Source organism: Tympanuchus pallidicinctus, unplaced genomic scaffold, assembly GCF_026119805.1.
Source record: "Tympanuchus pallidicinctus isolate F22 unplaced genomic scaffold, pur_lepc_1.0 scaffold13, whole genome shotgun sequence".
In the NCBI taxonomy this organism is placed as follows: Eukaryota; Metazoa; Chordata; class Aves; order Galliformes; family Phasianidae; genus Tympanuchus; species Tympanuchus pallidicinctus.
Window position 1 is genome coordinate 4,786,491 of NW_026294648.1, and position 19,409 is coordinate 4,805,899.

Sequence of the window (19,409 nt, forward strand, 5' to 3'; positions counted from 1 at the left end):
AAGCAGCTCTTTGCAGAGATCAGATAGAGCTATTTACCATGTTTATCCTTCTGTGTTTCCACAGACTTGTTTTGGCATCAGCCTCGTCTGCCAGATTGGAAGCAGTGTGACAGCAGCGCTGTGCTGCCCGCATGAGGATGGGAACAGAGCTTTTAGGACAAAGAATCCTGAGCTCAGATCCAAGACTACAAGGCGTGTAATATTCCACCTCCAAACCTGCTCCCCAAAAGGAGGTTCTGGCTTGAAGCCACATCTACAGAGCAGGGAGATCTTGTAGGAATTCCAATTCTCCTTCAAGTAGCTAAAAAATTGAAAATGAACTTCAAATCGTATGCACTGAGACACCTTCTAAAGATTCGAATGTCATTAAATCCAAACCTCACAACCTCATCTTTACTTTGGACTTGAATCTGAATTTGCGTGTGCTAGGCATCTATATTATTCTATACTATGTCATACGCAACGCTATTCTTCAATCACAAGAAAAAAAGAATATTTTCAATTTATTCACCTCTGTTAATTTTTCTGTGGATACTGAATGTGTGGGTAGCATCTCTGAGGTAATTAGCACAGTCTCCATTTGCCTCAGCACTATTTCCATAACCCTCTGTCCTCTCCAGGGATTCTTTTTACAAGATTATTTTTTCACTCCTCAAATTTAAATTACTCCCTGCGCTTACACCTGAATATACGGAATATATAATTCTCATGACATGTTTCAAACTCAGTCTTTGGAGGCTTCCCTGTCCTAGTGCTGCTAGCAGTCTTTGTCTATGGAAGACTGGAAGACTCTCCAGAGCATATTACCATCAACATCTGCCAGAGATGCTGTGCAATATTAGTCAAGGTGTCTTTAATAATGCAAGAAAGGCCAGCAGCCCACAGAATATCAAGACAGATATCAAAGAATTACGAACCTCTTTCTCAATGCAGATTTCATAGGTATTCTTCACTGTTTTCCCCCTCCATTTTATATTAGCAAAAGTTGGTGGTTTCTTTTTCACATTCAGCATATGTCAGAAAAAAATATATTTTATCTGCCACCATTTATACATTAATGTATACAAATTAGTGTAAGGATCAGGTACGTAACATCTTGTCTACGTGAAACATAGTTGATGTCTAATAATTCAATTAGAAATTGCATTATACCTGCAGGTAAGGAAGCTGGAAGCCAAAGGCCACTGAACGCAAGCTGCCAAGTTCCCTATTTTGTTTTTATCAAGCCACTAAAGTTAACACTGCTTCACTACCAGCAAGCTTTTCCTGGAACGAGTCAGGATGCGATCACATAACAGGCCCCTGACCTTTTGGCTACATAGTGCTTTTGCAAATCAATAGCACAGAAATTAATGTGTTTATCATATCAGAGCATTTTTAAAATTTCATACATACTGTCATTAATTACCTCAAATGCCCATGATACTATGTTTGGAAGTGCTGGTCCACCGCTTTCAAAATTCTGCACAGGAACAAGTTGAATCAGGCAGTCTGAAAAATCAAACCAACTAATTCTTCTATTCTCCCCAGGTCATTAATCTTCATGGGACAAAGTACCACCGGCAGCTCAGTGGTGTGGCACTGATGGACTGGGGAGACAACAAAACCACTCAGCCATAACTGAGAGGAGTATTTGCCTTGTATCTTCTGCAACCTCCTCCCTGAAATTTCTGTCCATTTCCTCAGTCAGTTTGGTGCAAATGATTATAATCTATGGTTTTTCATTGGCCTTCTGTCAGAGCCATCCATCCACGCTCACACCAACCACTCCCTGCGGACACCCACACACCCGCTTTGATTTTCCCTTTCTCAGGGAGATGAGCGTTCTTGCATTGCAGCCTTCAAATTTGTTGAGTCAAAGGCATGAACCCTGAGACAGCTTCCTCTGCAACCTCTTTTTCTCCTGTTTCCATAAGGCCCTGCAGCCTCAATGTCAATGTTTGTTTTTTCACTGGAGAGCGGTATTGACATAGTTGTGCAGGAGTCTGACAGTACAATTTTAATACCGAAACTGAAGGCTGTTTGCCATGGTAGGGAGCATTACATACCTCAAAATCACAGGCTGCCATAACAACAGAGGGAACAACACATAATATCAGCGTTAAAAAAATTCTGCATGAGAGAGAGAAAGAAATAAAAAAGCAACCTTCAAGCTTTTTCCCCTAGTAAACTACTGTCTACTCAAACAGCAGACTTGTACAGCACATTTTGCACATATTCTCATGATTACCTATTTTAAACACGCTAAAAAGATATCCACAGACGTATCCAAATAGGTAATCTATTCAGTAAGGCCTTCACTTGAAAGGCTGGCTACCTGTTTCACCCCACTGAAACCAAGGCAGGTGCTGCACCGCGCTCATCGCTGCACTGAAGAGCGAATTCCAGATGCAGGCAGTCCTGTCTGCCCTTCGGCTTCAAATAGGTTTTGTTTCATTCCCTACCAAAAGGGAACATAGACATATCTGCCCGTGCATCTGTGTGCGTCCTCTGGGAGGGGATGTTTGCCTGTTTATTAAAAGGGGTAAAATTTCATCAGTGTATTACTGAAGTCAAAGGAATTTTGCAAGTTTTAACTGTATTCACATCCTACTGTACACCATTCTACTCCATGCTGGAATAGCAGAACAATTCCAACAATAATTACGTTAGAAATAATCCTGTTATGGTGTTACAGGCACAAATGTCAATATTAAATTCAGAGGCCGTTAGCTGAATTCAGTTGTGAGGGTATTTTTTTGCTCCCATCACAAACACGACAGTGACACAGAAAGCTGAGACCAACCTGATAGAAGCACGCAAAAAATCAATTAGAAAAACAGTACTAAAAAGTCTGTTTCATTTTCCCAGCCAAAAATTATGCTCTTTTGTGCGTGGTGTGCAATGCACGCGATTTACCTTCAGGTCACATTTGCTTTTGTCTGAAAGCTTAAGGGGAAAAACACACAAGTGTTTTTCTTTAACCCGCAGCAGTACAGTCAAAGGCACTGATGAGGTCACAACAGTACATAATAAACATTCAGTAAAGAAAACGGTGCCATATGTTGCTTTTCCTCTGCTCTACTTAGTTCTCTGGAAAATGATCAACAGTAGTTGCAGTTAAACCACATCATATTTTTCTGGTATCAAATGGGGTTAAAAAGTCATGTAAACAGATACACATGAACTAAACAGAAACAGCTGGAAAGCTCCCAGAAGGGACCTCTAACAACCTCCAAGCTGGACAGACCATGGTAGATCAAGGGATCGCTATTAAGATTAAAGGCTTACACCAGACCCGCTGTGAAATTCAATCTGCTGAATTTAAAATGTTGATGGAACAAAATGGAAAGTACTAAATGGTCCTATTTATTAATTCGTAAAAAGAAAGGTGACGAGAGAGAGGCTATGTTTCCTGTGCTCCCAGCATGCACGGTGCTATTTGCTGAGACAAACAGCTCTGTAGGTGCCTTCTATGAAAATCAAACATTTCAAGCAAACTCTTGTATTGATTTTCTAGGGGAGGGGAAAAAAATTACCTGCATCATTAGCACTTCTGTGAGGTTCTTTTTTAATGGTTTTGGACCAAATTCTTCTTAGAGAAAACTTCAGCAGTGATTTGGAATTAATTATATCTGTACTCCAAAGAGCAAGCTCTCTTTTTTTTTCCCCCCCTTGTTAGTTTGACCTATGCTATTCCAATTGCATTTAATGGGATTATAGTGCTGTGCCTAACAAATAACTAATATGACAGCTGCCTGAGCCCGCAGGTGCTATTGGTGTTTTACCATCCTCATGGGATAACTATCCCTGAACTGTAAGTTCAACTAAGTTGGAGACTTACAACAAGACTAAGTTGGAGGAATGCCCTACAATTCCCCCACAAAAGCCCGGCTCTGGTTGCTCCTGCAGGGATATGTCAGCACTGTGTTTGTGCTGCCGCCGACTTCCCCACACAGGTTGTCACCCTCCATAAGTCACTCCACTTCAAATCTCAGATCCATTACCAGCCAAAAAGTCCAAATGTTTAAATCTCAAAAATCTCTTGAACATTCTGCAGTTCCCTCCATTTGAAATTCAATGTCTTCAAAGAAGTGACAGCATGACAGTAATTAGTTACACGTGCTGGGAGATTTACACTTGTTGAGAGATTTGAGAGAGCTTCCTCCAAAGACAGTGTAGAATTTATATATATTTGGAATAATATTTAGACTTCTGTCATAGATTTACCATCTGCATTTGTTGGCACATGTGCTCCCCAGGCAAAGACCTCTGCTGGCAATGTAACACAGCATCATTGCTCCTCTGGGATTGCTGGGAAACCTTCAACCCTATGGAAGAACAAGAGCAGGCTGCAGCTGGGAAGGGAAACCCCATCAAGTGGGGTTGGATTTTCATATGATGGTGGTATCCTTATAGCCAGCATGGAGCCAGCACAGAGCTGCACCACATGGCCCTGTGTCCTGCACTGCGAATCAGACCTTTAACCACAGGGCAAATAGAGGAGTTGGCTTAAAGCATGAAAAAATATTTTCCGTTTCAAAACACACTGTTGAAACACTAAAAAAAATGTCTTTGAGAAGATTATTAGAAACTGTAACAAGCCACTTGCTTTGTGCTTCAGCCAGTTCCCACACTGAGGCCCACTGACAACATTTTGGAAGCCAATCAAAACAGATCTACATGTCTAAAAGCTTAAGCCAGAGAGGTTACGTTCTCATCTGGCACATGGCATCGTAATTCAGCTGGCTCTAAAACTGCCACTTCAACAGGTCCCTGAGAACAGGCTGCTACCTGAGTGCCAAAAGCCAGGAGCTCAAGGAGCATCTGCCAGAGCCCTGCACCAGTACAGCCATGGGAGCTATTTAGAAGCAGGTCAGAGGGGTTCAAGCTTTTGGCAAAGGCACAAGTTTGATAAAAGACATGGCAGGGAAAGTGAAACTTTAGTCAGCTGTAAAAAACAAGATTATCTTTAGTTCTGCTTCTTTTAAAAATGCATCAATTTTTGCTCTGCTGCTGTGTTAACTCCAGAGTTTTTCAATCTTACTTTAATCTCACAGCATTTGTAAGCAAGGCACATACTTAGAAAACTTGGAAGAAGCCCATTCACCAGGTGGGTTTCCCCAAAGAGATCCCTCAATTCCAACTATCTGGCAACATTCTTGGAAGCCGACCCAATACAAAGGGACCACACAGCACCTCTGTGAGTTGATTTCTGAGAATTACGGTTTCAGCGAGAACCGTACATCTTTACTCTTAATATACAGCCTCATTAAGTTTTCATAAAAGATCTGCATTATTAAAGTCCCTGTTCTCTCCTGACGGATTGAGGTATAGGCATCTCAGGTGATGTTATGGTGCCCATTCAACAGAACTTGCAATAGAGATGCTATTTTTAAAAAGAGCACTTAGCAATGGGGCAGGTGACCTGTTTTTGCAGGACAAAGCCCACTCTCATCAACAGGAGAGAGAAAGCACTTTGCTACGGGGGGAAGGGGGGAAGGAGCGCCTGTTAAACTGCATGCTCATCTGCCTGTCCGTCACATCTTGCTTGCAAAGCGTTTCTCAGAAAAGAAGAATAAAGCCCAGGGAGGGTGCTTCAGTGAGCATCTCAGGGCTGGCAACCTCTTTTATAATTACCCTATTGTAGCATGTGGAAAGAAAAAGATAAGAAAACCAGCGTAGAAAAATATTCAGTCCCCGTTGTTTGGGCTTACTCCCTCCTACAAAACATCAATCTGCCATTATCCTCCTGCCAGGTAAATGGGTGAGGTGGCTAAAAGCAACCTGCCAAAGAAATTTTTAACTCGGGAGCACATCATCACAACAGAGACAAGATTTCCCCTGATGACTGCAAGCTACTTCAAGACAGGTGGCTCTTGGTGGCACACAAAAAACACTACACTCTGCCCCGCGTGCAGGAGAGACTCTCACTTTGCATGATAACGAGTTCCAGGTTTGGAAGCAGCTAACAAAGCAGCTCTGGAGGAGGCCCATTGTGCTCGCGTTCATTAGGGAGCCTGATTTACAGATGAAGTGAAACCAAATGGCAGCATTGCTGCCTAGCCTGAAGCCCTCTTGGAAGTCCTGAGCATTAAGGGAAAGCTCTGGAATTATAAGCATCAAGAAGTGAGAGTTCAGAAAGAGAAATTTAAATTTAGACGTCATTGCTGAGATGGAAATTAGGCTGAGTATAGGAATGGGTTCACAGATGACATGAAATAAAATGGGAAGTCTATGGAAGGCAGTGAGGAGAGGTAAGATCGCAGCAGCATCGTCCTGTGCTCAGCAGGTGCTGGCTGGAGGCTCTCAGTCCCACCCGGGGATTACAAGGTGAGCACGTGTAAGGCTGTAACTCAGCTGAGAGAAAAATCTCTGGGCAGTCTCAGATTGGGTGTAACCCTCCAACCCTGCCCTCCTCATCCGGATATGGAGTCCTCAGTACAGGAGGGCCACAAAAATGACACGAGGGATGGAACACCTCCATACGAGGACAGGCTGAGAGCTGGGCTGTGCATCGTGGAGAAGGGAAGGCTCCAGGAAGACCTGAGAGCAGCCTGTCACTAACTAGAGAGGCTGTAAGAAAGAGGGAACAGACTCTTGTGCAGGGTCTGTTGTGATAAGACAAAGAGAAATGGTTTAAAACTAAAAGGGAGGAGATTTAGGTTGGATATAAGGAATTTTTTTTATAGTGAGAGAGGTGAGGCACTGGCACTGGTTGTCCAGAGAGGTGGGGGTGCCCCATCCCTGGAGACACTCAAGGTCAGGCTGGACCGAGCTCTGAGCTCCTCATGGAGCTGTAGGTGTCCCTGTTCATCGCAGGGGGGTTGGACCAGGTGGCCTTTAAAGGTCCCTTCCAACTCAAACGATTCTATGATTCCACTCACAAACAATTGTCATTGGGTAAGAAACTATGTAAGTACAAAGGAATCATAAGGGATTCTGATTAATAAAAGCAGGTTTTTGTTACCCTTCCTTTTCTGGAAACAGCTTAACTGAAGGTTTATTGTAATGTCATAACACTTCTGTTCCACTTGAGGACATAAGGAACAACAAAGAGCCTTCCCCTTGCAGAGCACTGGGAAAGCAGGAGGCCTGAGGAGAAAGAAAAATGCCTCCAGAAATAAAGAACGGGGACTGTCTGTAAGAGCTGTGAAGCACAGAAGCTTGGCTCAGTGACATCAGAGAGCATTTCTGCTATCAAAATGGGAAGTTATTACAGTCTGCAATCAGAAAAAAAGATGAAAGCTATACCAATGAAGTGAAGTGCCAAACTCACACTTGAGAAACTGTAGAACTAAGTGCCTATTAAAAAGCCAGAAATCAGACAAAGAAACATGCAAGGGACAAGGTTAAATATCATCAAAGAGAAGGATTGAAAGAAGGTCAATAACTGCTCGGACAGGAAAGGAAGATGAATAGAAAATTGTTCTGGACCACCTGAAACCTCTGCTTGGCAGAAAGGTATTGATGGGATTTGAAGTGACCAAGAAAAATGTGAAAGATGTGTCCTCTTTTCTCTCACAAAGTGAACTAAAAAAAGACAGAGAGAGAAAGAAAAGCCAAAGTCAAGGAAACCTCCTTGCAAGTTTCAGGGGATTACTTAGGAAAAAGGACAGGCTTCAGACTGGATGCTATAAAACAGGGACTTTTCAGAAAAGTGCTTTGCACATTTACATAATAAAAATTGGTGTATAATTACTGGATAAGCAACATACGCTTCCTTGTATTTTAACCATATAGGAACTAGTTTCTACTTTTAAATTGACAGAACACATTGCAGACCCTTTGAAAAATCACCAGTAATTTATCCTGCTTGCCCAGACAAGCCTCAGAACTGCAGGCTTCATGAATGCTGCAATCATCTCATCAAGAAAACAAAAGCATAGACCACACTTTAAAACTCCTTATGAAAATCAAGGAGGAAAAAAGCTCCTTGGTAAGAGAGGAAATGGCTCTGGAGAATCTAGGAGAAGCCTTGCTTATGGCACAGGCTCCTCGTGGGAACTTCAGTCCCGTTAGCTCCCCACGCTTCATTTCTTTACCCCATAGCAGAGGTAACAAGGTCACTGCTTTTCCTGCTTTGGTGTAAAGAATGTGGAGTTGTGATTATGTGGCAACACAGCTGAATGCAGCATTTACTGTAATGAGTCTCTGATGTAGTTTCTCACTCCTTTGTGTTTTCAGTTCCTTTTCCAAAATGAGCAAATGCCCTTCCAACAAATGATTTTGTCCATAATTGTACGAGAGGATTTCCAGAAACAGGGGATGGGTAAGTAGAAATGTCTGGAAAGGAAAGCAACATTACTTGCTGCTATAGGGAGCACGAGTGAGAGAGGGTCAGAGAGGGCTAGGGGCAGCTGAAGAAGCCCTGAGCAGAGTCCCCAGATAGAGGCATGGGGCAGAGCCTCTTGCAGCACGGAGGGGTATACTGGCCGCACCAAGCTCAGCAAATCTTTTGGGCCTGCCAGGGGCTGCGAGGGTGATAAATCCTTCTCTGTCCTCCCTTTTAGATCCTGGCACTTCTTCCTTCTGCACCCCAACTCGCTAACTGAGAAATGCATTCAGTAAATGCAGGCAGAACATGGTCAAACCATGACAACTATCACAAATGCTCAGCCCAAGTCTGCATTCTCTTGGAAGAGCCACATAACTGATAAAGAGAAAGAATATACCAGGTTATTTCCTCATATGTTGGTGTGTCAAACCAAAACCAAGCTGCAGGGCAGAGATGGGGCAGTCCTGGCCCCCTCGGCTGTTTGTGGGCACCAATAGATCCTGTAATTTCTCCATACAGCATTTCAAACTCTGTATATTGAAATAAGAAACTTACATAACATCAAGGACAGCAGAATTCAGCTGTCATAGTGACAGAAGCTTGAGAGGCTAGATGAGCACCTGATGCATGCAAACAGATCAAGCTAAGCAGGAGCCAGGAGGAGACATCATGGCCACAACCTTGAGCAAAGCAAGCCGCCTCTCCCTGCCTCCCAGGGTAAGAAGCCTTAAGCAGGGTTTGGGCCAAGTGTTAGGGAAAGGCTTGGTTGTAAGACCTGCCTCAGAAAGGCTCCATTTCCACTGGGTTTCCATTCATACCCAGCAGCGCTCATCGGTTTTAGGTAAGCTACAACACATGAAAAGACCTTTTTTTTGTTTTGTTTTGTTTTTTTCACCAAACTTGATCTCCATTGCAGGAGTAATTGTAATGAATTCCCAATCGGGATAAATACAGCCTGTGGGATGAATTTAAGAAGGTGAAATTAGAGGTTGGTAACAGAGACAACAACTGCTGGGAAGCACTGCAAGAAAATGATGGATGAGACCAAGGCAACAAATGGATAGATTGTCAAACACACAAACCGACAGCACAAGGGGAAATTGATGGCAGCTGTTCCAGCCCGAGCCCAGACCTACCACACTGCCTTAAAGCATCATTAACTTTAGTATAAAAGCTAGTGCTACAGAGACTTTATTAGGCAGAATCGCAGGTGTTTAAGAACCTGGTGAAGTATTTTTCTTGACACAAGCATTCCTGCTGCACAACCAGACTCTGAGGGCCTCGTGGGTACCCTGGAGTGACCCAGCATGTTTGACATGCTTAAGGTTTCTGGGGCGCTCCAGTAAAAGGCCTTCCTGGCCAAAAATAAACCCTGTGTCTAGTCAGGCAAAAATAAAGTCCATTTACAGAGGTGAAGAGGCTAACAAAGTGCCCATATTGGAAGCTGTGCCTTGTAGAAAGTGCAATAAGTGGGCAGGAGAAGTGGTACAACGTACGTCTGCCAACAGAGATCCGAGCAGTTCGCTGCTGACATCCCTAACATCTCATCACCTACCTGGTGGGGGCTGTGGGTGGAGGGGTGTTGCCACAAAAGTTCACACCAGGTCACGCTGCCACGCACGCACCCCAGTGCACAGGATGGCAGGCAGGCTGCCCCCACGCACGCTCAGGAGCTCTTCCTTTAGCATCCATTCAACTCAGTTTTAGTTGAAAACTAAAGTTGATTGGTGTTGAGAAAATTAAAACAAGCTGAATCAGTAAAGAGAGCAAAACTTTCCATAGATGTGAGCTGCACAGAAAATCTTGAGAAGAAACAAAGTCCTGCTCGCCTTGTCAGTAATTCCTTTGGCTACTTTTGATAATATCCTAGAAGCTGTTAAAGGACATTCAACAAAAAGGTCACTTGAAAGTGTTTGCAAAGATTAAGGAAGATTAGGATGCGTTTACTTGCAGTACCTGTCGCATGCTCTATTCACCGTCATGGAGGAAGAAAACAGCAGAATTAATCCTCAGTGAGGGAATTAGGATGATATTGTGCTGGGTCACGTTCCTGGATCATAAGATTTCCACCAGTCAATCCTGAGTTATTGTAGTACAAATACTTAACCTAATTTGATAGCTAGTCTAGTAAAAAAAAATTACAATAGGAAATTGGATTCTTGGTGCTTCGGCATAATCTTTCCATAAAAAAACAAAAGGCATTAAGCTTGACACCAGCGATGTCCATCCCTTTTTAATGCAGGCTATATCACAAAGCAGGCCTCCACCATTCTGTTGCTGTCAGCCCTCCTCATAAACAGATTTTTGCAGTTAGCATGAATTACTGTAGTGTGAGGATGCCCAGGCTTGGTTAGATGGAGATCATCATTAGGTGTCATCAAGGTGAAGCAAGACAAGGGTTAAGATGCCCCAGTACAGAAAAGCCTTTTACTGAAGTTCTTTCCTTTAAACACCTGCAGAACAGTAAGCCTCAGTCACATGCTTTTCTGCAAATTTCATCCTGAAATACATGTTTTCCCATAACTACTATCCACACATTCACTTGAGACAGCTTGTGCAAATGACATAGCTGTAACAGTTACACAGTTCAAGCAGAATATTGAAACACATGGAGCTTAAAGACAGAGTTTGACTTTTTGCTTTCAAGGCCTCGTCAGCACCACATACAGGACTCTATAAGTCATTCGTGTAGGTAAGGGTATTCATATCCACATGCTGTTCATGGGAATGTAACTCCACTGTTACACTATTTCCAACTTCCACCAAAGAGTTCTTAAAAGCAATACTTGTGCTCAAGTAAGGTCACCTGAAAAGAAGTATTTCCAAAGCACTTCTTTGGAGCATGGGAAACAGACAAAGCCTCCAAGTCCTGTTACCATAGCAGATGCTGCAGATCAATGCCAGTCCTCTCTCTCCTCCAGCAAAGGCATGAGGAGTCTGGCACACTTAATGGGGTGCTTAAAACAAAAACAGAGGCATTAAACTCAAGGAATAGCATGTGTGAAGGGTGTGCAGTGAGGCAGGGTGATGTCTACTTCTAGAGAGGAACCGGGAGAAAGAAATCTAATCTTTTTCACACCTTGAAGTATGTTTTCTTCTGGTTCCCCTCCCTCACACTGAGCCCTTCCTGAAGTGGCTGCTCACACAGCACAGAAATGCTATTTGGCCTCTTAGAAACAAAAGGACAAGCTAATAAATGTAAAGCTAACAACATAATCCCAAGTGGACACACTCCAAGCATATTCTTCTCAGCCAGTCTGTAAACCAGCCTAGGCTGGAGACAAAAGCATCTTGGAGAAATAAAGTGCTCCAGTCTCTGCTGAGATCTCAGAAGCAACAAACTCTTCCACCACCTCTCACCAGGCAGCAGCAGAACAGCAGAAGCTGTCAAGGATGTTTGCTGTAGTCAGGCACTCATCTGGCCTGTTTTATGGTGCTCACCATTTCTGTAGAAAATACTCCTCGTCTCTATAAATCCTTTCAAGATAGTTCAATAAACAATGTCAGGAGTTGCAGGAGCTCCCAGACAACTTGCTAGCAAGAGATGAGCAATCATAAATTTTAAAACTGAGGAAAAAGCATTTCTTAAACAGAAGCGATGCAAAAATGCAAAACAGTAAAATCTGATATGAAGAGAAGAACAAAAAGCTTAAGCAGCAGTTATCCCAAGTAGTCTGTGACTTGTGCAAAGCCAGTGCTTTTATTACATCCAACTTAGGCTTCTTTCCAATATATTTTTTTTAATATTCGCAATGCAACGGGGAGCAAAGTGTCACTGAGCAAGGCACTGTACAAACAGGAGAGTAAACAGCATTTGCCCCAGGGAGTTTAGGTTGTGTTTGGAGAAGACAGATGGCAAATACAGGAACAGAGGTTCAAAGGCAGCTGATGGCTGATGGAGCAGCTCTGCACTCAGTAGTCAAACCTCTTGAGCATTAGCCCAGTGACCAGCACTTTGGGTCTCGTTGCTTCCTCTAGCCATAATGCTGCTTGCAGAGTGAAATTCAAATGCCTCACAGGACTGCACTGGGACGTATCTTGCTTTGCATAAATCTATAGAGTTTCATCCATTCTGAAAATTCATCAAATCCACCCTAATATTCCTGCTCTAAGGAAAACATGTGGATGTAGAATGCACGCATGCCTAAACTCTTTCCAGCAGCTGACAACAAAACCAACCAAATTCAAGCCTGGAGAAAACATACCCTACTTTAGAACACTCGAATTAGTCACACTCATTTAACTTTCCACATTCCTGCTGTACAAAGCACTTGTGTTTATGGTTCAGACTGCAAACTCTTCACTTTTTCAAGACACTCACAAAAGAAATCTGATTGCATTTAATGGGGTTGTTTGCAACAGTAAGAAATCAACGGCACACATGGTTCACCTATTCCTTTTGGTAGGGCTTTTTTCTGTCATCTGTGTTTCTTTTGGTCACTAGCCTGACCAAGATTTCTCCTTGGAGAAGAATGCCATCCAATCCAATGCAATAGATTCACTAGAGAAATGTGGCCCATTCAGCCCATAGCTCCAACCTAGCACTGCACACAGCGCCCTGCTTTTAGGGTCTCAGCTCTCTGCCTAAGGGTCCAGATTGTTTGAAGACTGTGAAAGAGTTAAACGTCAATTTTAGAACTGAGTGTCCTTCCCACCAGAGAATTTTATTTCAGTATACCATTATGGTGAATTTTACTAATGCTTGCCTATGGGGATATCTGGGTAATGGCACCATCTGACTCTTATCATAATTTGATTCAAACTCATATTGCTTTTGCATTTTATTTCTCTTTGCCATTTTGGCTTGTAACAAGCAACAGCAGGCTGAAATTTTACCTAAATGAGAGCATTTTTGCTCAGCAAAAGAACATTACTCTGTGCCATTTGCTTAATAGTTCACATTACTGTGTAGGGAGAGCTGCATCCTTAGGCCAAGTTCCTGGCACCCAGCTTGTGAAAAGTTTCAAGGCAACATAACTGTAGCTTCTGCATGGCAGAATCTTCATTGTCTGGGCAAAATGATGGTTTCTGAGCTAGACCAGAAGTCAGGAAAAATGAAGAAGTCAGATGAATGAAGTCTAGCCATACTCTTGCCACAAAGCATTCACATTTACTAATGAAAACAGCCTCTCTTACTACTCATTCCCTATCACTGGTATCACAGGAATTTAAGAGATGGATTTTGCCATATTGTGTTGATAAAATCCTTTTCCACAAGAAATGCCATTGATATTACTTACCCATAATAAATAAATAGGAAAGGTTTTCTGAATTGCAAGGAACTACTGCTAACACCATTTAGTATTGATCCTAAAATACACTATCACTAATTATTTACTTTTACATAGTACTATTTTTTAAATGCAGGCTCTTTCAGTACTTCCTAAAAGCTGGGCAAATGCTTAGGGAAAGTAAGTAGGACAATGTGTCTTAAATAATAATTATTCTGCCTCATGAGTGGATTTTCTTATGTTCAAGAAACGCTTAGATGTTGTACTGAGGGACACTGTTTGGTGAGGAAAGATTGGCTGTAAGTGGGTGGTTGGACTGGATGACCTTGGAGGTCTTTGCCAGTCTTGGTGACTCTATGATTTTAGAAACACCGGTTTAACCATACACTTGAATTTTTCACTTTTTTTCCACTTGTACGCATCACAATTTCCAACCATTTGGCATGATTTTCTTACTATTTCCTGCAAATTTTTTTCTGCCTTCCCATTGTTCACCAACCTTCATTTGCGAAGACTTCAGCTTCTACGTTAAAATGCAGGAACAAAGTGACAAGGGTAAGCGCCTGCCTTCATCAACCCAGACCTCGCCTGAAGAAGAGTCCCGCAGCGCTCGTTTGCCAGCTTTGAAGCAGAGGGCCGGTAAGCCACTGCCATCACCTGCATGAAGGGGAGCACATTCTAGGGAGCAAAGCCCGGCGGTCAGTGCCTGCAGAGCAGGGTCACTGCGAGCCCCAGCTGGAAGCACCAGGCCAGCACTGAGCTCAGCTGCCTGCCAGGGCACCCGTGACTTGAGAGCATGCAGTTCAGACTGCAGGTGCCCGCAGAGCATCCCATCGTCCTGAAGCAAGCATTCGGCGTTTAGGCAGTGGGACACATGGGTGGGGAAGGTGTCACATACCAACTGCGTGCCCTAATGCTGAGAGGGATTTTAGCAACGGGAGTCGAATTGGAGTCTGAATGACAGAGCACAGAAAAGGACTGATATGAGAAAGGACTGCACAAAACCAGTGTTTCATTGTACAATCAGATGCACACCTGTAGCCAAAAGTGGAAGGGGTTCTTTCTGAACTCCTGACCTCCTTCCTCCCTGTGGCTGATCATATTTTTTCCCCAAAAAGGCTCAAAGGACACATTTAACAGATTTTGATAAATATCTAGAATAACATGAGAAAGACATTAGTTATTGCCAGCCTGTGATTAGGGTTGATATTGATCTAGAAAGCCAGATATTATTATTTTTAGCCTGCTATAAAGTACTTCAGTGGCTTATATTGAAATTATTTCAGAAACTGTTTTTATTAATACACATCTGTCTCCTTCTAAGCAGGTGATAGAAGTTTGATCTCCAGCTTGAAAACCTCGAGACCCTTAGTTGCTAGGAAACCACCAAATCTAATTCCTGTGGCTCTTATAACACAAAAATATAATTATATAGTGATTCTCTCAGAGAAACTCACGCTTTGTGTTTTTCAGAACCCCCTCTGTTGGTGATTTGAAGCTTTCTTTTTATTCATTTAGCTTACAGAAAAGGCACATCAGTTACATAGATATTGGTAAATATGTTAACAGAAGGAGATATGACGTTCTTTCATCAGAATTTTGCATTTATCTAATTGCAGGAATGAAAAACTACTATGTAGCATGTTACAAGGTCTTGAAATTTACTTCTTATACAGATTTGCAGATTTATCTTTAATATTTCATTACCATGATTGTTGATCGTTTCTGGTTCAGATGATGTCTTTGCAGACAATCAATCTAGTGTCTTTATGAGAAACATTATTCATAAACGTATGTAAAAGGTCCCTGCTTTCATTATAGCACAACCAGTTAACCATCTATCTATGTATGCCCATCTGACCTTTCAATTACTGGCTTATCTGTATGATGCATTGCAGTGGAATTATTAATTCTACCCCCTTAGATTTTTATTCTTTGGCCCAGCAGGTCTACTAGGAAGAGTAACACATATGCCATTAATAACAATTATCAGTGACATGACAGAACCTGAATGAGATTTCATTCAGAAAGGTGATATTCTGTTTATAAACTTAAACAAATAAAAATACATTATATTCTGGGAGTGTCATTCTTAACTGCATCGAATAAATGTTGCTATGAATAAAGCAGTGATACCTTAGGAAATGGTGGACTTTCATTCTGCCCTTTCAGGATCATGATACGTTTGCCTGGATCACACAGTCTGAACTGCTTTTGCAAATACTTTGAGCAAGATAAGAGCTCAGTGCTGGAAGATAAGTGTTGGAACAAATCCAGCATGCATAGGAATAAGATTGGAAAGAAAAAAAGAACCCTATAAATTTACATTTTCCTAGTTCTCCAATTCTTGACCTTGCAATTGAGAATCACACTTTTTAACATATAACTTTAATGAATATACCCTAATGGTGTTGCACAAATATCTCAAATACAGATAAACTCCATTTTCTCTCATGAAACTACTTCTCTTAAAGGATAATTATTCAAACCCTTTGCCCACAAAAGCATTCCTAACAGACAGATCTTACTGCAATGGTGTAACTATGCCCTAAAAACTCACTGTGTACTTTTAAACACAGAACCTCCATCACAACAAAACATAGCTGCTCTCTGCAGTAACAGCATTACTTCACACCCTGCAGTTGCCCACCAAAGGTTTTTAAGCACCATCAGAAGTTCTAGAAGCAGAGCAGAGCTCTCATGGAATGGGGATGGTAAAGACTTGGATGCTATACCTTGAGAGGAGGATGCTGAAGGATGAAAAGAATATAAAGCAGATATGAAATTAGAGGCTTGGAATCCACCTCAGATGAGAACAGGAAGCTGAGTGCTTTCTTCTCCTTTAAGACTCAGCCAGAAGCACAAGAGGTGCCTCCAGCATAGCACATCCCCTTGCTACAGATGTGAAAAGCACAGGGAGCTGTAATAGTATTGTGATTTTCCATTCCAGCACTAATATCTGAGAAAATAATAAGATAATCAGTTTCTTCTCCAAAATACAATGTGAAAATTACAGTTTGTATTCATTCTCCTTTTGTTTCACTTATACCATCACCTCTATGGCTCTGTCATTCTCATTCAGGCACCCTGCAATAAGCCACCCTTGATCCTCTACTTTGTTTTTGTTATTTCCCAAAGTATTTCATTAAAGTAAGTTAAAAAATGCAGTTTGGAAGGATACACATTTCTAAAGCAGCTGGAATGATCTAAATTAAAAACGCAACAAAACACATGTGGAGCTGTAGGTACAGCAAGAAAGAGATGAAAAGAGAAAGACAAGAAGTCACCATCCTTCTCCTTACAGGAATGTGGAGAGGACAGCCTACAAGGAAATTACTGGCAGGTGGCTGAAGCAAGTGCAGCTTATTAGACTGCAGTATGAATACAGGACAGGAAAATGATTTACATGTAGACTTCAGGAAAGGAAGGAAATTTGAAGAGTTGTACTCATACTTTTTCTTGAATCTTCTCATTTTCTGAATAAAGATGCTGAAAATAATTATTTAATTGCTCTATTAGTATAGCTTTGTATCAGCATGAACGGGAAAAGCATCATCAATTTCTCTTCCTTTTCCTCTGCAAAACTCACAGGGCAGAACAAAATTTTAACTACAGTATCACTGCTTATATCTGTACTTCTTTATGTCTGAGGCGCAGGAACAGGCCTTTAGGAACGAACAATTCCAGGGAACAGGAGCAGCAATAAACCTGACTCTAATTACCTACACAGTTTCTCTTTAAACAAAACTTGGAACAGGCTGCCCAGGGAAGCGTTCAAGGAAAAGGCCAATGTAACACTGAGGGACATGGGTTAGCAGACATGTAGAGTTGGGCTCATCGTAGGACTAGAGGATCTCAGTGGCCATTTCCCAACTTAAGACTTCTATCATTCTATTCATTCAGGCTCTGAAACCGAATTTAAGCTCTGAACATAAAGGAAAAGCCCTGCAGTTGCCTCCACAGTTGTGTTGTACACTCCCCTTCTCCCTATCAATCCAGAGGCACCACTTGGAAGCAAAAGTAGAAAAGAGGAATGCAGCTTAAAACAACCCCTGCTTTTACATTAAAGCATTGTAAAGCAACAGTGAGGGCATCCATGGCATCCCAATGCACATGGGGACTCAACACAGAAGTTGTCCTGTTTCCAAAGGGCTCAAATTCTTACCAAAAAGGAAAGTGCAGCTTAAACCACCAATCCAACAGGAAGGAGCAGCAGCTGGATCTGCAGTGCTTGCCAGCGGAACAGGCAGAGGACCAAGCTGACATAACTACCCTCACTGCAAGTCACTTGTGCACACCAACTTCAGCTGAGGACGTATCTCCAATGCAAAAAAAAGAATACTGTATTGTAAGCCTAAAGACAACACACCTGATAACTGTGCTTTTGCATCAGATCCTTATTGAGGAACATGTCCTTGCAGCTCCTTCATTCCCTGGTACTCTCACATAAATTAATCAGCATTGTTCCTTACAGATAATTACTTATTTTGGCATTGCACCTTTTGAGAGGGGACAGTGGAAGGGATGAGTAAAGTAAGTAGAAGAGTAAGAAGTTTAAAACACAATTGATTCTCCTTCCCAAGCAATAGCTCTTCTAGCATTGTTTGAGGACACAGAGGACAAGAGAATTAATTTGGAAGATCTCTTGTCTATGTGATACATGAACAAAAAGGCCCATATGTACCTTAAGGAGGAATATAGGAATTTATCTCTTTTATGAGTACAAGTAATCTTTTTTCCCTCACCCAGTATTTTATTTTGTGCCAGACCTTCTTTTATTCACATACCAGTGTTTTACATAAATTATGCAAAATACAGAAAAGTAGCCTGAGCTATAGGTTTATTTTCACAGGAAACCTATATTTCTCCTCACAGAGAATCACTGTTAGAGGTTCAATACTGTAAAATACACAGATGATAATGTGTATGTAAAACAGAACACTTGATCCAGTATTTTATAACAGATAACATCCCCACACTGTCAATAATGCCAAATAACTAATCTTCCCTCCATAAACATATCTTTTATAAGAGCATTTCCTTTTACAATTTCTAGCATAGAAATCATAAGAAAGGAACACACAAGATTAGATGAGAGCAACTTGACCTAACATTGAAAAACAGATTACTACTCTCCTGTATTATAGAGGTTATAAAATCAGTGATTTCTATGTGGAAAACAGCTCACAAATTTTAGTAACGATTTCTTGCAGTAAAAATTGGGAAGACAATAAGATGTTCCCTTTGGTCTGAAATCATGCAGCAAAGTCAGATTATTTGCTCTAAAAATGCAAAGATGATTTACAAATTATCTACTATGCCTCAGCAACGAATTAAGAAAAAAGGTAACTTGCTACCTGGAGACATGTATGGTTTTCCATCATAATTAATAACGACAGTTTTATTACAGCTTATGTAGCAGCTAATCAATAGGCTTTGATACTTGCTCAGTCAACAACACTTCCTGTGTGCTTGCATAATGTCCACTATTAAGCTTTTCAGCTTAATCCCTTTACTACCTCTAGCCCAAAGTCAGAAGAGAAATTGTCATTATACTCAGTTCATCAACATTTCAGGTCCTGGAGGACAGGGAAGGAAGAGGAGGGAGAAGAATAAAACAGAGAAAAGGAGGTGAGAGCATTAGAAATTTAGAGGTGAAAATTTAGAGGTGCCATTCTACTACTTCTAGACTGTGTTCTGATTTAGCCCTCAGAGCAATTCCACACTTCCTCAGAAGAAACAAACTGGAAAATAATCCAGCTTCTCTCTCTATGCAGAAGATCACATGCTGACCTCAGGGGTACGAACCAAAGCTGTCAGAAGACAGAAGCAAGAACCCAACAAGCCTTGGGCACATCTCTATTTCAGCTGTCGCAGATGCAGAAGACATATTTCTGCTGCTGTAGTTCTCATCACGTACT

At 41.7% G+C, this 19,409-nt stretch overlaps 1 long non-coding RNA gene across 2 annotated transcripts in view; it reads right to left on the reverse strand.

Annotated features, from left to right (window-relative positions):
* Positions 1–19,409, reverse strand: part of LOC128076223 (uncharacterized) — a 73,359-nt gene that overhangs the window by 9,111 nt on the left and 44,839 nt on the right. The window contains exon 3 of one of the 2 annotated variants that reach the window (XR_008204285.1): positions 17,654–17,807. The exons of the other annotated variant lie outside the window; for it this stretch is intronic. This is a non-coding gene — a long non-coding RNA (uncharacterized LOC128076223). The remainder of the gene's footprint in view (positions 1–17,653; positions 17,808–19,409) is intronic. 2 annotated transcript variants of the gene reach the window in all.